Source organism: Podarcis melisellensis (assembly GCF_964234715.1).
Source record: "Podarcis melisellensis genome assembly, chromosome: 6".
Taxonomy (NCBI): domain Eukaryota; kingdom Metazoa; phylum Chordata; class Lepidosauria; order Squamata; family Lacertidae; genus Podarcis; species Podarcis melisellensis.
The window spans coordinates 67,753,193-67,772,577 of NC_138538.1; positions in this window are offsets into that span (position 1 = coordinate 67,753,193).

Below are 19,385 nucleotides of genomic sequence, written 5' to 3' on the forward strand. Positions count from 1 at the left end.
GCTGGGGCAAAAGTTATGTTGCAATTTTGGTGGGAGGGGTAAAAGGTTTAAATACTCTGCACGCAGCCTTGTACTTTCTCTTTTGCTGCATGCAACGGATCACCCGCCCACCCGCCCTAGAATAAGGGGTTTGTTGCGTTGACCTTGCTATGCCTGTCATGGGGTCGTCTGCCTTTGAGCAGGGGCCTGGTAGGAATTTTTCCACCTGGCAAATTGGCTGGCTGGGTGGTTTTTGCCTACTGCGTAGCAAATCGTCACAACTTGTAAGGTTGTGGTTAGGCATTGGTTATAAATCTGGTGGAGGAGGGGTTTAGGATAGGCTGGGCCTACCCCTCCATGGAGGGGTTCAGGATAGGCTGGGCCTGCCCCTCCATGGTTGCTGCGGAAAGGGAATTCCGTTAAAGGAATCCTGGGGCTTGCCATCTTTTCGTCCAATCCCTGGAATGGGACTAGGGCCGGCAAGCCTTCGGGGAGCAGGCGGGTGAGAGTTGAGGGTCTGTGTCTCAGCTCCAATTCTTCCCCGACTTGCTTTCCCCCGCACTGTCTTTCGGTGGTGCCCGGAAGTCAGTTCTGTCCCCAGGCGGGGGGACAGATAGTCTTAACCAATGCCTAAACAACCACTCACAGTTTGTATTTTAATAAAGTTGTGGCCAAAATCATGCCAAAAATCTTAAACAAAAATTACGTGTCCGTTGTGAGTTATTTTGGGGGGTGGATTGGGGACCTCAACACGCAACCTTCAATACCGAAAACGTCCAAAGAGTGCAGTGTTGTCAGCAAACTGATTCAGCAATGTCAGCAACATCAGAACAGTGAGTTTGGCCGAGCAACGTATGAATCCCAATCAGTGCACAAAAAGTTCAGGGCTGGTCTGCAGCGCCACAAACCCAACTGTACTAAGACACCAGCCTAATAGTAACTAGAGAAACTGCCAATAGTCCTTAAGCTGCAGGGACACTTTCTCTCAGCAACATTAACAAGCGTTCCAGACTGGGTGAATGGACATTAAAATAGACATTTGTGGTTCAATGTATGCAAGCATAAAGTAATGCACACTGGGCAAAAGCTCCTAGTTTCACATATAGGCTAATAGAGTTTGAATGGGTAGTGACTGACGAGAAAATACCGTAGATCTTGAGATGGGGCTGGACAAGTCAGTGACAATGTTGATTCAGCGTGTGGGAGCTGTGGACAAAGGCAAGTTCCACATCAGGGATCATTAGGAAAGGGGACTGAAAATAAAATTGCCAATAGCACAATGCTGATACTAAAATCTATGGTATGTGACAGTATTTGGGAATACTGTGCACAGCTCTGGTTGCTGCACCTCAAAAAGGAAATGTTGAGAGACATTAGGGAAAGCATTACAGAAAAAAAATAATTGGAAAAGGTCTTAGATTATGTAAACCAGCTTCTAAAAATATAAATATAATATTTTTAAAAAATATTTATACCCTGCTCATCTGGCTGGGTTTCCTCAGCCACTCTGGGCAGCTCCTTTCTAGAAGCACCTGTTGGATTCTTTATATATGGCAACTTAGTGTCCATGAGGTCAACATTAACCCTTCATTTTTTGATTCCCCCCACAAATATTTTTTCAAAAAATTACATTTTAATTTCTATTTTTATGACCCAACTTTTTTAGAATGAAAGATCAATTAGAAAAAATAGTGTGTCAGAGCTTAACAAAATCTCAGAAATGTTGAAAGCCTCCAGCGAAGATGATACCTAAAGAAACCAAATAAAACTAAACTTTTGACAGGGTATAAAAATACATACTGCATGGAACACATTGATATAATTACAAAAAAGCCCCCCAAAAACCCTGAATGGCAGTTTCCCCTTTATTTCACTATAAAACCTTGTACCAGATCTGAACCTTATAACATTTTTTTCCAGCATCTTTTCAAAGTGACGTTAATACATCTTGGACTTGTTACAGCTATTTAAACTTTTCTTTGGCAATATCAAGATCTAAAACGCCATGATATTAACTGACAAGGGTCTAACATTTCAGTTGGAGAGACTTCACACAGATACTATGCCCTATTGGAGTTTTATGGTAGTATTCAGTGAGCAACTATTTAAAATATCCTGGGTTCCCGTCACCTTACTTAACAGATGTCACTTTTTGCCAAAATCCAAGTGTGAAGCAAGGGCACATGCTCATTGTTCTCTATGATAAAACACTCCTTGATTTTCCTCCTTCCTTGTTATTGTTACACATATTTCTGGTTGTTTAGCTGAATACTTAAGAGTTCTTAAGAGCTAGTAGTACAGGGTGAGTTCTTTAAAAGAGGCCCCGCGGATACAGAGTACACATGTTCCACGGGGCCTCTTTTAAAAGACTCACCCTGTAGTAAAGGTATTGATGTCTATGAATAGTTTTCAAATCTCAGCATCTTTCAGGGTGTGTTTTGGGTTTTTTTAAAGAGCCACCCCCTCCCAAATGGCAAAGATTGTAATTGAGTTTTGTGCTTAGAACCAAGGATCTGTTCAATGTCCTTACTTTGTTGCTGTTCACATTACAATCTCAACATGAAGGCTATTTGAAACAGCCTCTACAGCATGGGTTGGCAAACTAAGGCCCAGGGGCCAGATACGGCCCAATCGCCTTCTAAATCCGGCCCACAGACAGTCCGGGAATCAGTGTGTTTTTACATGAGTAGAATGTGTCCTTTTATTTTAAATACATCTCTGGGTTATTTGTGGGGCCTGTCTGATGTTTTGACATGAGTAGAATGTGTGCTTTTATTTAAAATGCATCTTTGGGCTATTTGTGGGGCATAGGAATTCATTTATTCCCCCCCTAAAAATATATATAGTCCAGTCCCCCACAAGGTCTGAGGGACAGTGGACCGGCCCCCTGCTGAAAAAGTTTGCTGACCCCTGCTCTACAGTGAACCTGCCTACAGCCACAATGAGTAGGGCAATTGATGCCCAACACTGGCATGGATAGACACCTGCCATCCCAAAGTCACACTAGGAACAATGGTGTGGATGCAGATGACCCACAGATGAAGATGTCCCATTTCAAGGATTTTCGGCTGCTACATGGAGAACTCAACAGTTCACCACTGCCAGTCCTGCAGTGAGGCTTGTCTTGTATGACCAGCACAGCCAGAGGGCAGCAGAAAATGTTGATGGGGCCTCCAGAAGAAGAAGAAGAAGAGTTTGGATTTGATATCCCGCTTTATCATTACCCAAAGGAGTCTCAAAGCGGCTAACATTCTCCTTTCCCTTCCTCCCCCACAACAAACACTCTGTGAGGTGAGTGGGGCTGAGAGACTTCAGAGAAGTGTGACTGGCCCAAGGTCCCCCAGCAGCTGCATGTGGAGGAGAGGAGACGCGAACCCAGTTCCCCAGATTACGAGTCTATCGCTCTTAACCACGACACCACACTGGCTCTCCAGGTCTTCTCAGAGAGATTTTTTACAGATGTGCTGTCCTAAAAGCAGCAGGGCAGCTACAAAGTTCAGCCTTCTTTGTGGGATCTTACCCACTTTCTTAGAGGGGACTTTGGCAGTTGCTGGTTGACAAAGCTGGAAAGGAATTTTACTCCCAGCTTCAGTTGGTGCATGGTTGTGAGGTTTTCACCTATCTCTTTGTGTCATTGTTTGCTGTCAGACATTGCTAAATTATTACAATTTTTACAGAAAATGTCATTGGGCATGACCTCCAGCTTAAGGGTGACATGTCCCAGCATGGTGATGGGGGCGAGCAGGCCTGATGTCACTCACCTCAGGTTGCCACCCTGTTCCCTGTTGCATGTAACCAATAAAGCTGTGGCATAATTTAAGCCACACACTGGTTTGGTCTGAATCATTTCTCTGCTCCCTGAAGTGCATCCCTTATGCATGTTGTACAGCAGGCTTCAGTTTGTATTGGTAGTAATGCAGTCTCCTCCTCCTCCTCCTCCTCCTCCTCCTCCTCCTCCTTCCTCTTCCTCTTCCTCCTCCACTTCCTCTTCCTCTTCTTCTCACTCATAGCCAAGTAAGAATCTCTTCTATGAACACGGTCTTAACAGTGTGTCCGTAAGTGACTGTGGAGGCCAATTCTGGATCCACATGTCCTTCCACAGTGGGGACACAGGTTTCTGGGCAGCAGTCGATCACGGTTAGGATTTGCCAAAAGTGCCTTCCTCTTAGCTAATTTCTCCCTTTCGTCCTGAGTTCGAGCATCTTCAAAGTCCATGACACCTTTGGTAGAAGCTATTCTCCAATTGGAGCACTCGGAGGCCAGTGTTTCCCAATTATCCGTGCGTATACTGCATTTTTAAAGATTTGCCTTGAGAGTGTCTTCAAACGTCTTTTGTCGTTCACCGGTATTTCACAGTAGACCAATGACAGCCAGGCCCCCGGGAAGTATAACTTCAGAGTTTCCATGGGAACCATAGCATTTTCCTGCACATGTCTATTTAACTTAACGCTCCAGGGTCAGTGGCTGCTCCTATATCTTCAGGGAACCTTTTGCTGGGTTTGTCATCATGTGCCAAGGTTTAGGTTTCTGTATTTGATAACCCTAGTTTGTCCTTCTGGGGTTCCATAGAGGCTTGCTCAGTGAGTCAGCAAAACACACACACACACGCTTTCCTGTTACCTGTTGCTTGTATTCAGCCTTTCTGTGATCCTATGGTTTTCCTAAATGCTCAGTGACAAAAAACAACAACCAAACACACACACACCACTACTACATTTGTAAATGTATCATCCAAATCACAGGCATATTTAGATGATTCTTAGATTAGTAGGGCAAGCACTATAATCTGATTTCTGATTGGTAACGCCAGCTTTCATAAGGACAGGAAAAGCAAGGAATAAACCATGTATTTATTTTTAATTTTGTGCTTTCAAGGTGGACTCCCCACCTTTCAACTTCTAATAGCTAAGATGGCAATAGGTACTGTAAAAATAAGTCATTACCCACAACATATTGATGTTCTTTTGTTCAAGAAAGTATTGGCAGCAGGGCTGATAATATTCAACTTGAGTTTCAAAGCCTAGAAAGAAAAGTGGTGTTTTGATAATGAAAAAGAAAGGGTTAAAGACTGAACTTTACAAGAATCTATTTTGTGCAAATTGCTTTTCTTTTTAAAGGACCGAGGTTTTTTTTTCTTCATTTCTGCAGGTGAAATGTGTTACATGCTAATAAGAAGTTTCCTGAAATGTTAATGCCTAATTCATGAGGGAAGAAAAGTTGTCACCTACAAGGGTGTATTTTTTAAAAAAATAAAAATAAAATAATAAATAAAAGAAGGGAAGAACATAGTTATACAAATAGTTTGTATAATGACTTTGTAAACATGAATTACACAAATGAGCATTTCCATATCCTCAAAGTTTCTGCCAGTGGTAATGAAAAGGAGAATTAAATTGTGCTTTTATTTTGCTATCCTTATCTCCTGAGGCTAATTTAGACTTAGAAAAAAAGTAATAGTAATATCCATTCATTTCTCTCTGCCATGTTGCATGTTATTTTAAAGGTAACATCTATGGTGTCCTTGCTTTTAAATGTAGATTTATCCTCTCTGGATGAAGGTTGGTGAAGCAGCTGTGTTTGAAAGTATGAAAAATTACCACTTTCTCTATGCAAGCCCCTCCTTTCTGCTCTCTCCTCAGACAGAATTAAAGCATTACGGGTGGCTGTGGAGCTCAATGGCCCTAGGCAGGGGATGGCACTGTGCCACTGAGACTTTTTTTGGTGCAGAAAACCAACTGTAATATAACCTAGCCAAATACAGCCCAAAAGGCAGGAACCTACCAGAGAAAGTAACACTGTATTTAGCCTGGTGTAAGCGTGGTCAAGATCCACAGCAGGAACTTTTAGGGCAGAGAACAGGGAAACCAAGAAGCTGGAGAAGGTTCAGGGCAGATAAAGTTTGGAAAAAGACTAAAAGATAAGGCTGAGAAGTAATTCTTGGCAAGTTGCTTCTTTTGAGAGTTCTTTGTGTAATACAGGAAGAGGTAGGAGGGAAAGAGAGATTCACTGAACGCTTGTCACAGTTTTAGTTCAAGAGCATTGTCACTCTTCTCTATTTATTTAAAACATTTATTTTCCACTTTCCTCGTCTTCCGTGTCCTGAAAATTTCCACACGTTTGTTATCCACTACAAGAAATATATGCAAACTGGATTAATCTACATAACATATTCTTTTGATTGTTTATCCACTTTCAAAATAGCAGAACATACTTTGTGTAATTGTGTGTTGTTCAAAGATTGTAAATTACAGGGCACCTAACAAATAAATCCACCCATTTGTATTGTCTTTTTTACAAGCTTTTAAACTGATCTAGTCTGGGGTGCATGGCGTGTTGGGAGAGGAGTAAATACATCTGATGAGGAATATTTCATGTTCCTTCTGGGATAGTTTGTTGACATTTCGTCCCCACCCTGCATTTGGCTCTCACCTGAGGCTCCTGAAAGCTGTCGGCATGTGACAGTAGTCACACCCCACAAATGGCTTTGACTGGCTGACTACACAACATGAGGGTAGTCAATGGGTCTCATACCTTTGGTGAGTTAGGGACTTAGACTCCCTAAGACAGTTGGATGGGGTCTCTTTTGAACAATTCCTGAAGCCAAGTTGGTGCTAGATGTATTGTTCTGATATCCTTTGGACCACATCTGGGGAGCCGAACACCTCCTTGAGGGGTCATGATACAGTTTGACTTTATCACTGGAGGTGCAGTGCATTGTATCTCAAGAAAGATGGGTGCCAACAACAAACTGGTGAGTAAACACATTGCATTTTATTTTGTGGTCCTGTTTTTGAAAAGGCGACTAATTCTTATAGGTCAAATGCAATACAGTGGTACCTCGGGTTAAGTACTTAATTCATTCCGGAGGTCAGTTCTTAACCTGAAACTGTTCTTAACCTGAAGCACCACTTTAGCTAACTGGGCCTCCTGCTGCTGCCACTGCGCTGCTGGAGCATGATATCTGTTCTCATCCTGAAGCAAAGTTCTTAACCCGAGGTACTATTTCTGGATTAGCAGAGTCTGTAACCTGAAGCGTCTGTAACCTGAAGCATATGTAACCCGAGGTACCACTGTATATGGACATATTATATACCCTCGGAAATATTTACCTGGATTCAGGGTTGTTATAGAATTTGATTTAAAATGTTCTCCACCCTCAGATAATTGAAGCCCTTTGGAAAACATATATTAGCAGGAGGTGCTTCTGCAAACTAGCTATCCTTCTTAAGGGTGGCCCTAGGAAATTATAAAATGCTTAAAAAATGACGTTAGTATAATGAACTTCCACCTGGGATGATAACTGTGCAGCACCACCTTTAAAATAAATACTATCCCTTTCCAAGAGCCTGTGTGGCTTCAACAGTTCTGGGAGTGTTCAAAATTGTGGTGACAAAACCTTGAGTTAAAATAGACACAGATATATCCACAATGACAGTTTCCTCTTGTCTGAAAAATGGCAGCTACTATTTGGGAATGTAATAATAGTATGACATCTAGTGTTTCTAACGTGCTCTTATCTAGCAACAGGTAATAATTATTGACTGACGCGTTAGATAATGGTTTGCAGTTAAGGACATTTCATGAATTCCCTTTGATAACTTAGAATTCCCTTAAAGGATACCCAAGAGCCAATGTACAGTGAGGTATTTTGGCTGCTGTAGTGTTTTCTCCATGATATATTAGAAGGCTATGATAGGAAATGTGGGGAAAGATCCATGTCACTGAATGTTACAAGAGGACGGAAACACGACAATGATCTGTGGCTCATAGAAAGACTGAATCCTACTCTGCAGCAGATGACTGATATAAGAGTAATAATAATAAATAATAACAACAATAGCATCAAATTTAACCTGTTCCACTAAGATATTAAGAGACATTCTATGAAGTGAGTGAGTGCATTAGATAAGGAGTCAAAGAAGTCAAACAGTAGCTTAAACCCAAGTTAAGAGTGCTATAGGCTGATACATTTTGTATTGAATATAATGCAATTTTGAAATTGATTTCTTTTTCTTCAGTTCAGTGGCAAAGGCAGTACTTATCGATAGAGCTCATTAATTCACACTCTTAATTAAGTAGATTAAACGAGGTTTAAATTTAGATTTATTAGGGTGCCCTCTCAATGTTAATTAAAGACCAATTGATTATTAAAACATTTTTGTTGGAGATTCAGCCACTACAGTATGTAAACCAGGGGAAGAGGAGGGAGAGGGTAAAGAGAAGAGAAGGTGGGGAAAACTATTCAGTAGAGTTGTAAGGATGTAACCCAATGACAGAGGCTGATTGAATAAATGGACTTTTACTACTTGTCTGGTGTTTGTGCAACACATAATTGCTCAACAGCTCAATGAGTAAATCAAAGGCTTTGCTAAGTGTGTTTGGGTTACTTAAAGTGTTAAGGTAAATTATTGATCATGCGGTATATTGCAAAGCTGTAAAAACATACCAGTAAATGTCCAGCTTCATTTATTAACTGCCATAATATGCTCTAATTCACAGAGGTGCTGAAGATTATTGGCACCTGAGTACAAAGATCTGACATTACAAATCTTTGACCAGAGCATAAGCTAATGTCTTTAAAACAACAATTCAACCTAATGTTTAACCAACTGCCAGGCCAGCTCAGAGAATCTTAATATGTATCATTTGGTCTGTGCAGCTGTACGTGAAAAGTCCCCTCCACGGTTACACAGGTTCTGTCCATTACAGGAGCCATCCCAGATGATGGAGTTGCACCTGCTTTGAACTTGCTGAGCATGGTAAGTGATCTGCCAAGATGACGACAAGTGTTATTCTTTGGCATGCATGCAAGTTTGGACGTGTGTGTAGATTAGTCTGGGTTGGAGACATTGGTACAATAACACGCATCCAATTATAAGGGGGCAGGGAGGGAATTATCACAACAAATCTGAACAGGGACTTTCACAAGGATCTGGGTAAGACATCAGTATGACTATGAAACAATATGCATAGCTTCTGAGTTTTCACAGGCCATCTTGAGTCATACTAGCCAAGTTTCACGGGGGTGAATCAGTGTCACAAACCTGCTCTGGTGAGTCTCATCTTATTTCACTAAGGTGCTCTTCCTGCTACTAAAAGGGATGAACTTGGGTCTTTCAGGAAAAGTGCAAAAAGGGCACTTATTGTAAACAAGGCAAGGCATGCTTACTGGGTGGAAATCCAGAGAGGAATACAATCATTGGGCATATTTTGAGCCTTTCAATTCCCTCTCCACAAAAGTCAGAGGGGAATACTTCAGTCAAGCACCACTTTCAGTGCATAAATTGAAAGCACATGCAAGGAAATGAATAGGAATACAATAGTACAATGCACATGAGCTCATCCTGCTTCTCATTGTAATAAGCAGCTCTGGGCTAAGACAATGTTCCTTCATGGGCAAACACTTGGGATTGGGGGATTCTGCAGAAATGTCCAAACCAGCTTCCGATGCAGGTCTGCTGGATCCCAGGGGTGTGTGGTGCCAGCAAGGGAACTTCACATGAAGGCCGATGTTTGGAGAGGATTCAAACAGCCTCATAGCCGTGTCAAACTTCAACTACAAGGAAGTATTTGTTGGCAGAAATCACACTGCTGAAGGAACACTCGAATTCAGCTAATTATGCTCTATTGTGCTAGAAAGTATGTACTATGTTTTATGTATGCATTTCGTAGTCAGCAAACTAACTGTAGTCAGCAATGAAAAAAAACAATTGGCCCAAGGGCTACTGAACCAGTAGCTTAGAGAAGCAAAAGAAGGAAACAGCAATTGGTACAGAAAGCAATTTCTTATCCCATATCCTTATGGAGGAAAAAGTGAAACGCTGTATAAACCTATTTTTTTCCCTTATTCTCTAGCAGAAAGTAGAACAGCAGTGAGAATTACCTGGCACTTTTCCCCTATAGAGGTGAGAAGAAAGAAACAATAAGTATATCACCTATCTTCTGAACCCTAACAAATCAGCCACTGTTGCCCTTCTCCATATTCACAATATTAAGCATCATGGAACACCCTCTTTCCCCCCTTCCATCACTCCCATCCTGGAAGAGCCTCAAAATCAGTTCCACAAGGTTGGGGACCGCACCTCCCTCAATTTTGGAGCAGGCAGGAGGAGATGAGGAAACTGAGGTTCCGCTGCTCTAGTAGATCTGCATTAGTTACAACTATATGTGAGACAAACAACAGCAGTGGAAATTTTCCTTTATTTAATTTAAAAAACAACATATTCCTTCCAATTATAAGAAGATGGGGGAAAAAGTTTTGGGTGGAGGAGCAAAAGACCACCACCCCATGAATATTCAAGCTGCAATATGGGTGACATTACAGAATATTGTATTATTTCAGCCCAGACTCCAATGTACAGCTGGGGTCTAATACTGTTGGACAACACTTCAGGCCTGTTGTAAACTACTCAGAACTTGCATTGCGATATTCAGTACGAAATGCCCTGCACAGCTGGCATGAGCCTCTCTCTCTCAGAAATGTGAACTGGGAAGTAATAAGTGTCCTACAACTTCATTTGGTCATTATAGTTACCAGGCAGAAATGAAATATTCACTCCCACCACCACCACAAAAACGCTATAGGTTCATCAAAATACAAATGCTAATGCTGACTGATATAGATTGTCTTTTTCTTGATTCTTGGCTTTTACCTTGCAGTGCCTGCTGGTTTCTATGGGAAATGGCTTCCACGTTTTCAAAGACAAAGCAGTCAAGAAACAAAATATTTACCCTCCTCTAACTCGTGTGCTTCCTGTGCACTTAGATACAATGCAGATGCTAAGTCTTGCGAGAGCCTTCCACCAATCCATAATAAAATAATTAAATTAGTGAGCTGTGTTTAGATCAGAGTTTCTTGGCTGCCAGCTCCTAAGAACGTTGGGAATTCAGAACCACAGAAGGATCATTTGGAGTCCATTTGGCAAAAATGTCAGAAACTCGCTGCTCCTGGGAACATCCTTTTCCAATAACGTTTATAGCTCTAGATGGAAGTGAAAAGCACCATATGTTAAGAGTTTCCTGCAAAGCTTCCCGGTAAGAGAGGAAATAAATTCAGCTTGTCACATCTGCTTGTGGGCCAGTCAAGAAGGATTTTATCACAGCCTTAAGTGGTTTACAAAACTGTCCGGTTATCAACCGAAAGGTGCCAGTCCCTTTTCATATTTTTGTTTTCCCACCCCTTTCTCTGAACGTTCATAGAATCCCAATTATTCAATAATTTATACTTCACTAGAATCCAGCATTACAAATTGTTAGTGTTTGCCTTAAAACAAGAATTACTTATGGATTTTCGGCTGCATGTCGTATTTCAGTTGTAGAGCATATACCAGTGAACAGAGTTCAATTGCTTAAGAGTTGAAGAAGTCACACTCTACCGCCAGTTTCTATGTTAAATCAATAAAAACAATATGACTACCAACTCATTAAATAATTTGTACTTGAGTAATAATTTGCTTTTAACTGATTCATCAATTATTTGAGAAGCAGATGGCATTCAAAGAAACATGCATACTATGAAAATGTCAGTAGGATGTCTTTTAAAGAAAGTGCAGAAGTATGGGATTGTACAGTTCACTAACCGAAATATACCTCTCATGTCCTGAAAAAAAGTACTGTAATGTTTCCTACTACAGTAACATACTAGGGCAAAAATAGCTTCACAAAACAATTATGTCCACAATTCCCAGCCCCATCAATTAAAAAATGACCTCACTGTTTAAAAATTGTCCCCCATCAACTAAACTAGTGCTTAATGTAAGCATCTGATCAAACTAATTATGCATTTATTATAAATTACAGTTAATAAGGAAGAATACAAGTTGTCTGTTAGAAAATATTACTGTCAGGTTGGAATGGAATTAAAAGGTAAAAAAGGTAAAGGACCCCTGGATGGTTATGGTAAGTCCATCAAAGGGTGCAGCGCTCATCTCGCTTTCCGGGTCATGTGGCCAGCATGATGGACATATGGTCAACCCAGATCAGTACCTTCTTTCCAAAAAGGACATTGACCTCACACATCAAAAGCCCTTTCTCTCCCCCCCCCCCAAGAGTTGTGGCCAGCACTACTCCCCACCAAAAAAAAAACCCCACCTTGTCCTTGGTGCTCTTTCATATTAAAGTTTTTAGTGTTTATTCTTGATGTATCAGATTTGGAGGGATCTGATTCTTGAAAGTGGGCCCCGGAACACTCAACATGGCCCTGATGGCAGGAAAGACCTTTTAGCCACGTATTTTGTGCCTGTTTGCATGAAAACCTTGTATTTTAACAGATCATAAAAGTCCTGGTGCTGATGCACCCTGTATTCCAAGAGAGCTGTTTTCCAAATCTTGGAGTCTCAGGAACTTCCTCTAAAAGTTTCAGTGAGGCATAAGTGCAGAGCTTATGCACAGATGTGGATATCGAATCCAGTTCCACAGAAGGCTTTCCCCATTGACTAGACAATAAGCAAGAGAATTAGGCTGAAAAACTAGGCAGTCTTTGGCAAAATAATCAAGTGACAGGAAATTGCTTCTCTAAAGGTAGGAATTTTCCCCAAACCCAGATGCATTCTGATTTAATTTGCACACATCGAAGTTAAATATATCTGTTTAAACACACACTGCCCTTTGTTCATGCACAGGGCTCCTACTTCTGTTAGTGGCAAGCTGATGCCAATCAAAAGCAGTACAAAACATGTCCCCAAGAGCCCATTGAGCTCTATCACCAAACACTAAGCACAGGAGAGAGTTGAAGCAACACATCATATTGCATCCAATATTCATGTTGTTACTGAAGAACACTGTAGTTCTGCATTTGCAAACTGTCCATAATAATTTAATTTTGCCTCTTCAATTTATAATATGTTAATTAGGCATGAAATTAAATGCTTTTTAACATACAACTGATTATGCCGTAATGTATCCAACAAGGGTTGATTACTGAATAATAAATCATGGTTTGACTAAGGGTTTTTTATCTCCTTTTTTCTTAAGACAATGCACCCTGCAAGGGGGAATGAGGAAAAGCGCAGCAGCTCAACAAGCAAAGAACTAAAACAAAAACTCGCATATTTCTGCAGAAAGGAGAATTTGGGTCCCTAATTTGAATTAGGCCGAAGAACAAAAGCAAATCCAGAGAGGGGCAGGGATCCAAAGAGCTGGTTAGACTGACAAATGGGTCTTGTGTGGTATTTTTATAAATGTCAGCCCGCCCAATTTGAAGAGCAGACCACATACCCCTCCACAAAACTTTATAAACTGTTTTAAAGTTTCGGAATCAGTTTTACATATTGAAAAAGCAAGGCCACTTCTCTAGAAAAACAATTCTAAAACATCCTCCAAGGTCTGCTGGAGCTAATTTCACAACTCGGCTTGCTGGCCAGAATGTGTACATTGCACTAAGCAACATCATAAATATGTTGAAGTTATGGCAAAAAAGACCTCTTTTGCAATCTTTGCTAGGAAGAAACCCAAGAGGAACAAACAGGCCAATCAGCTGAGAGCCCACTCATTGTGACAGTCAGTGAATCACTGCACTACTGTGAGTAATCTACTGTTTCTTGCTAGCTGGGGAACATCTGGGAAGCAGGAATCCAATAACAATCCTGTTCCAGTAGCTTCAGTGGGACTTACAGAGTGTCTCCGCATATAAAGAAAATTAATTTCTATGCACTTGACTCTGTTTGCAACATCACTATGCACAGGCCTGGTTCACATGACATGCTAAGCTAAGTGAAAATTTGTGAGTAGGGAGGCTCTGGGAGAGGAAGTTGTGGCTAGTTTGTTTCTCCCCAGTGGTTCTGCTGCTGCACTGTTAAGCCAGGGACTTGTGTGCTGCCCAAACCTAGTTCAGCTCTCTCTACACTAGCTATGAGCTGCAACCAAAACTAGTCTTGTGGTTTACAGCTCATGGATTGTCCAGAAAACCTAAACCATAAACCTGGGTTCAGGCAACATGCTAAGCCCCACCATTGCTTTGCTCCATGCAGAAGCAGAATGACTGGGGAAGAGCAAGGCAACTTCAGTCTCTTTTCCAAGAGCCCCCATTTTCATGCGTTCATGCTAAGCCATGGTTTGGTAGAGATCGTTCAGTATGCAATTTAAGGGTTAATTCTATTGGTGTTAAAGTCAACTAGCCAGGAAGAGGGATGGGTGGAGGTGTTGCTGAGCAACCAGGCACTTCAGCGAGGTAGCACATGCTCTGATTGGCTATGTAGTTCTGAAGGAGTTTTCCTCTGTATGTTTGGTTGTGTGTGCAAGGATTAAGAAAACATTTCAAAGCCACTTTAGTTCCTGCTCATGTTATGCTCTGATTCCATGACAGTTGATGACAGGAAGCAGTAAGGCAGGGACAGAAAGTGGGATGGGAGAACCTGCAACTTCTTTCAAAGCTGCAGAGCCGTCAAAGGCCATAGCAGCTTATGTAGGCAACAATTTCCTCTTTCCATCTATGAAATGGAAAATTTCACATTGCTATTTTTTCACCCACTTCATGGGAGAGAACCCCGTATGTCCTTGAATGCTACTCACTCAAGTACCCTGCTTGTTAATGCTGATGGTACTGCTGTTTGCGTGTTCAGACCCAGAGACCACCCTCCTAAATAAATTCATACATGACTCAAATTTTAATTTTGGTTTTTGGCAGAATTTAGGCCACAACTTTATTGATTACAGAAGGTGAATGGTTGCATAGGCCCTGGTTCGACTGGCTCCCTGCACTCTTGCAGGCAGCGCTGACCCAGGGCACCAGCATAGATCAGCCAAGGGTGAACACCTGGGAAGGTGAAAAGATGGGTACAGACTCTGTTCACCACCCAGATGCCGCCCCTGGACTCAGGTATGGGCACAACCCCATCTCAGGGGTTGACCAAACAAGTTGAGTCCCTGGATTCCTTTAATGGAATACCTTTCACATAGGGATGGCGAGAGTGTTCCTCCATCCCTATCACCTGAACCAGTGCCTATCTGCAACCTTACAAGTTGTGATGACTTGCTACACGGCAGGCAAAACCCAAAAGGCACCAGCCAATCAGCCAAGTGGGGAAATTTCTGCCATGCCCCTGTCCCAACGACAGACAACACACAACATAGCAAGGTCAAAGCACAATGCCCTAAAGTTAGGGAGAGGTGGGCGGGTGTTCCGAATGCATGAGCTGAAAGAGGAAGCTCTGGGTCACGTGCATGGGTATATATAGGTTCCTCGTTCCGTTTGGACTGCGCCCCATTGATCAGATTGAACCCAACATCGAGGGACCCACCAATTGGGTGTTGTGGCTAACCAACCAAACCCACCCACAACACAGGGCAGTGGCGTAGCGTGGGTTGTCAGCACCCGGGGCAAGGCAAGTAATTTGCGCCCCCTAACCCGTGGATTTGCGCCCCCTAACCTGTGGATTTGCGCCCCCTAACCCTACCCCCCAGATGTTGCACCAGGTGCGGCCGGGCCCCCCCTGCACCCCCAACGCTACGCCACTGACACAGGGGGTCAGTCTCCAGGTCTCACCACAACACGTGCCCTCTTTCAGGGAGGACACGATTTGTGGGAATCTGAGTTGCAGCTATATTGTTCCATTTATTTCAGTGAGTGTTATGCACAATTGCTTTTTGCCGGCTGAATTTATATCTTGCAAGTTCCATGCTCTCGAGCTTCTGCTATATCGTGGGTGTCCTTTTGTGGGTTTAGTGGGGAAGGAGGTGGCTGTTAAGAAGGCTGAAAGCCCTTAGAAATTATATGCTGCTCATGGAAGCGCAGCCAAAATAACTGAACAAAACTTTCCCATGTCTTGGTGTGTTAAGGCTTTGCTTACAAAAAGAAATAATGAAAGAATCGTGTGGGTATGGCACGCACTCCTTCTTCCAAAAAAATAAATAAAATCTGGATTCAATGTCAGTCCCACAATGATCAATAAGTATAAATTTCACTGAGACGAGGAGGGAAAGCCTGAGAACAATGAGAAGCCACAAACTGCAAGACATCTGCACATCCAAGGCTCTCCAACTTAGCAGCAGCAAATGCCAAGAAGAAATACTCATCATAGCAAATGAACAGAGCATAAAATGTGTTTGGGATTCAAACCTTGTGGATTCTGGCATCTCTTCCAGGTTAAATAAATAAATAAATAAATAAATAAATAAATAAATAAATGCATTAAAGGATCCAGACATTTGCAGGATAAAGTCCTTCAAAATCCATTTTGTTCTTATTTCCAGTCTTTTCCCAAGCTCATATTGTCTGCAATGAGCTTAATTTCCATTTTTTTTAAAAAAAAAAACCACAATCCACAGCAAGAAAGAAAAGGGCCCGACTTAAAGAACAGTATTTTAGGGAAAGCCTCAAGACATCAAAGAAGTGAAGGCCTTGAGAGGCAAATGTCCTCCCTTGACTGATGAGGTCATAGGCAATGGAGAATGATTGCACCGATGAAGTTTTTATCTGGAAAGCTTTTTGGAAAATTATGCTGCACAACTCAGATGAGAAACACCCAGTTGGAACATTCCTGTAGTGAAGAGGATATGCAAGATTGCTTGCTGAACTAGTCGGCGTTTAGAGAGGGAGAAGCCACCTAGCTTCTGTGTGAAAGCAGTATCAGAAAGAGACATTTGATCATCCACCGCTGGGTTCAAATGCATCCAAATAGGATAATTTCTAAAAGGCCCCAGGAAAAAGTGCTCAGATGGGTTCAGATGAATGCATCCTTCTTCTTTGATAATGGCCTTGTGGTTTTACTGTTGCGGTTTTCTTTATTGTGCAATTGTTAATCAGTTTTTTAGAAAGGAAGAGTCAACATCTGCCCCCACTCCAGCCCCAGGTATTTTATTTCCAGGAGGAGAGTGCAGCAACAGAAGAATGATCTACCTGCAACAGTGGTAACCAGAAACAAAATGGCTCCGCTATTCTCAGATGAAGAACCACCAGAACTTGCTGGTGTGGTATAGGAGCACATTTCTCCTGGGTGGCCATGTGTCCTACTTGAGAACCATCAGAAGGAGGAGCAAAGGCCCTGAAGTTGCCCATCAAACACTACTACCGGGGCTGAGGACTGAGTAGGCAAACAAGTTGTCTGGTCACAACATTTATGTAGTTACTAGCAGCCATTTACCAGCATTGTCAGGAATTCCAAGAAACCCCAAAAATCAGTGCAGTTTTGAAGGAGTCAGTTCACCACTGTGATCCAAAATGGTGCCAACTGTACTCAAACATAAATAAAACCCTGCTCATTGACCTCAATAACACATCATGCATAATTTGGCTATGATATCTTAAGAGGTGTCCAAATGCATAATCAAATTTCCAAAATACATAGGGAATTAGTTTTTTTATCCCATCTTTCCTCCTAAAGGAGCCCATGGGAGACAACAACATAAACACAGTGCATTTTTTAAAAACTTTTAAATAATTGCTTTCAGTTTATACTATGTAAATCATAGTAATTACTAGCTGAAGATACCCAACATCACACAGGGATTCTAAGAAACAAACAAACAAATTTTAGAATGGATAATGTAATTTGTTGGTTTTAGGGCTATGCACAGTACCTCCACTCCTGAAACAAGGGCCCCAACCTGGCCCAGGGAGCACCTGACCTGGGTATGGCTTGAATCAATTTCAGGCGGGGCTAATGTTTAATTAGGGTATCCACATACAGACCAAAACCCATCTCTCCATTTCAGGAACTGTTGTGCCAAACTGGGCAAAGATATCCTCAGATGTGTCTAAATCAATGCAGTTTGGAATACATCCATCCCATCTTGATTCAAAATGGCATCCAAATTTAAGTCAAAACCCGCTACTCAGTCTCAGGAACTGTTGCACCCATTTGGGCAGTGGTATCTTCAGAGGCATCCAAATTGCCACAGTTTTGTATGCTTCAGTCTGCCATCTTGATTCAAAATGGTGCCCAATGGCATGCAAACATATTTAAGAACCAGTTTTTCCACCTTGGGAACTATCACACCCAAGTGGGTGACAATATCTCAAGAAGTCTTCAAACCCTTCGAGAGCAGATGGACAGACACACCACTTTCCAAAATATATAGTAGGTAGGTAAGTAGGTAGAAAGAATTCTAAGTGTGCAGCAATATATACAAATTAGCACATTCAAATTTTATGCAAATTTCTCTCATTTCCCCCTCTTTTTCTGATGATGTCTTTGCTTTTTTGTGACTTACCCTTTTTTGGTCAGTGCTCCCCCTTACACGTAATATAAATCATAATTATGTTAATTCAATGACTGACTTCAGTTACTATTACCTTAGGCCAAAGTTCCCATCCTTCCCCAAAAGGCAAAATATTACTCTTGTTGAAGAGGCCTCAGATTATCTGGTGTGCACTGCTCCCAGAGGAGTAGGGTCTCTACTCTGGCTAGCATAGCTTTTCTCTTGAGGATAGGGGCCTTGGAATTCTGCATTTTTCTTCCTTGTATAGCAATTCCATTTATGTGTATGAGTTAGTCTGCTATCTCATGGAGTGACTTAGTTCCCTGAATTCTGGCCTTGGAGGCAGTGGGGGTAACAATAACATAAGGCACATAATGAGCTGTGAGTTACCAAACAGTTTCAGTGTCCTGTTACTAAGCTGTCTAAAAGCCACTTCCATGTGAGGTCTTCATTGCAATGCAATAACCAGCCTACTAGCCACTGCCAAATGACAATTGCAAGACTCTGGAAATAATCTAAGGCACTCTCATGCTGCACCATCCAGATATATGTTAATTATGGAGCAACTGACCCATCAGGTGCTCCCAACGTAACAGAAACAGGAGACAGCTAATGCCATAACCATATGGAGACCATTCATAGAAATTGTTCAAAGTGCCTCAATCGCCCAGTCACAGAAGCACAAGTCAGTTTGCATCTGCTGAAACAGACCCTAGACAAACTTAGATGGCTGCCAAATAAGGAAAGAATGCAGCTAAAGGACAACAGTTTTGATTTTACTTTCCTTTGCAGTATACAAGGATCCATGGGCCTGGAGGTCACTAACGGTTGTAATATTCACTAAAAGTTTAACGTTCAGCATTTCTACAAGGCACATCACGAATCAGGACAGACAGGTCTTTTCCTTTTCCTTTCCTTTCTTTTTCCTTTTTTTGCACACAGAAAAATCAGTCCACTGTTGATACATACCTGTAGGTGCTGCCAATTTTTTTACCATAGATAAAACCTTGAGGGATCAACTGAAAGATGAAAAAGAAATCCTAAGCCCCATGTGTTTCCTCTTATTTTACAAACAGATGTTAACCCTGTGGTGAAAGCATAACTTAAATGAAAGGCAAAGAGTTCTGCTGACAGTCGTTTGCGTTGCAGCGGACAAAGGCAGTGTAGAAAGGGGAGATAATGCTTCATTATACAGTATCACTCAACCATTGGTCACTCTGCACCTTCCTACAGGAAAGAAAAAAAATGGCAGCTGACTAGCCTGGTAATTT